The sequence below is a fragment of the Pteropus medius genome, unplaced genomic scaffold (assembly GCF_902729225.1).
Source record: "Pteropus medius unplaced genomic scaffold, Ma_sr-lr_union100, whole genome shotgun sequence".
Lineage (NCBI taxonomy): Eukaryota > Metazoa > Chordata > Mammalia > Chiroptera > Pteropodidae > Pteropus > Pteropus medius.
Window position 1 is genome coordinate 941,579 of NW_024354360.1, and position 2,016 is coordinate 943,594.

General features: G+C 45.8%; 1 long non-coding RNA gene across 1 annotated transcript; it reads right to left on the reverse strand.

Annotated features, from left to right (window-relative positions):
• Positions 1-129: 129 nt before the first annotated feature.
• On the reverse strand, positions 130-1,583 carry LOC120594120 (uncharacterized). Its single transcript, XR_005650493.1, has 2 exons — positions 1,147-1,583; positions 130-830 (listed from the first exon to the last, which is right to left on the reverse strand). It is a non-coding gene; the product is annotated as an uncharacterized LOC120594120 (long non-coding RNA).
• Between the last annotated feature and the right edge of the window lie 433 nt (positions 1,584-2,016).

Consider the following 2,016-nt stretch of genomic DNA (forward strand, 5'->3'; position numbering starts at 1 on the left):
AAAAAAAGGAAAAGAAAGGAAAAAAAAGATGATAAAACACACACACATACACCCACTAAAGGCACATTAGAGCCAATCGATTCTCAAATTTCCTTTTTTACCTTCCCAGATATTTCCTTCCAACCTTGATTTTTCACCTCCCCATCCCCCCACTCAGTATTTGTGCCAGAAGTAAATCCAGTTTCTTCAGATGATCAGATGAACTTTCTGAAACCCATTATTCCTTGCTAGGCTTTTCTCTTCCTCATCAGCCCATCTGTGTGAGCCTGTAAGTGTCTGACAGCGATGCGTTAAAATGTGACGAAGTCTTTCTAAGAATATGATCTTCAGTGGATCTTCGTGAATTCTGGTTTGGAAAACAAGCAGGAATTGTTAAATAGCAAGAGACAGAGAGAGAGAAATAGTCAATCCCAGGTGAACATAAAATACCAGTTTTCTGGGTTTTTCTTTCTTCTTTTCAAATCTACAGAGCGGCCATGACAAGTGTCTTTGTGGCAATGCAGTTCTTCCAAACAAACAAACAAAAAAATCTGCATATGTACTAATGCACAGAGCCAGGTTAGGGTCTCTCCCCTGCTAATTTACAGCAGTCTTTCTCAGCCAGGGTTAAAAACCTACTTCAAAAAAAAGAAAGAAAGAAAGAAAGAAAGAAAGAAAGAAAGAAAAGAACAGAAAAAAAGTGCTTTGGTGAATGGCAACAGGCTCCAGAAATTCATTCCAAAAAAGGGGCTTGAAGCTTTCTTCCAACTGAATGTGTTCAAGCTCTGGAAAAATGCCTAAGAAACGCTACAAATAACATATCAATGTCTCTTCAGTTGCAGCTTGCAGCCCTGCAGTAAGGGAGAGAAAAAAAATGCAGTTGCTCTCATTATACATCAAATCCGCAGGGGGGGGAAAAAAAAAAAAGCCTCTTTTTTTTTTCTCAGGAGTCAAACTCGGGCTGCAAGAGATCCGCACAGGCCTCATTCCTCTCAATTAAAAGAACAGGGCATTGGCAGCCCCCAGAGGGTCTGCGGGGCTCAAACCCATAATCCTTGTCAAGGTGGGCTCTGCCATCTTTGTCATGCATTGAAATAGCTTGCCCAATACAGTGAAACGCTCCCTGTCCAAGTTTCCGGGTACCTGTATACAAGCAAATGAATTTACCTCTAGCACGGTATCAGGTCACCCTGAGTCTTCTCACACCCACGACTAGACATGTGACACATGAGACACCCAGCCTTGAAGAGCTCTGTGGAGCAGCTGTAATCAGGGCCACTCATGGCGAGCCGGCTACTGGACACAAGAGTGCAGGGAGGCAGCGGCTCAAGGCCCAGGGCCGCAGGCCTAGCAGGGCAGGCGCACGGCTCTCATCTTTTCCCTTCCCTTTGCTTGCATAGCAACAGCAAATGCACGCCCCATATATGGTTGGGATGATTATCAAAGTCCCCACCCCCAAAATCTAAAGCAAAAATGCCCTATCATTCTCAAACCGTGATCTTCATTAGAAGCAGACAAAAACAGCAAAATGTGAATGAAATGCCGTTTGTGTGAATGAAAGGGCTAGCGAGCGAGACAGCTTTTCTGTGAATGAAGCAGGTCCTTGCAGCCGGCGCCAGGCAATCCCCTGGTTCCAGCGGCCTCAGCCAATAAGCAGCCGCCCCGATGACTCATTCAGCAAAGGCCTGCTCAATAGTGGAAGGTTCCATTTCAATCAAAGGCGGGATCTTTCATCCAACGGCAGGGGGGTGGGGGGGCGGCCGGGGGGGACGGCGGCAAGCCAGCCAGATTACAAAGATGCAGGGAGGAAAGGACCGCATTTACGGAGAGAGGAAAAACTAATTTTTCAAGGAAAATCGAGAACCGTGGGTCAGATAAGAGTGTGAACAGGATTGCCCTCTTGGAGGTGAGCTGTGCCCCCAAAGTTTCATTCAGCCATTCATTTACATCAGGGAGCAGCCATGAATGTGCCATTCGGTTCAGAATTTATTATGAATGTACAGTAAAGGCACATTCAAAACCAAGGTACCTCGCCCA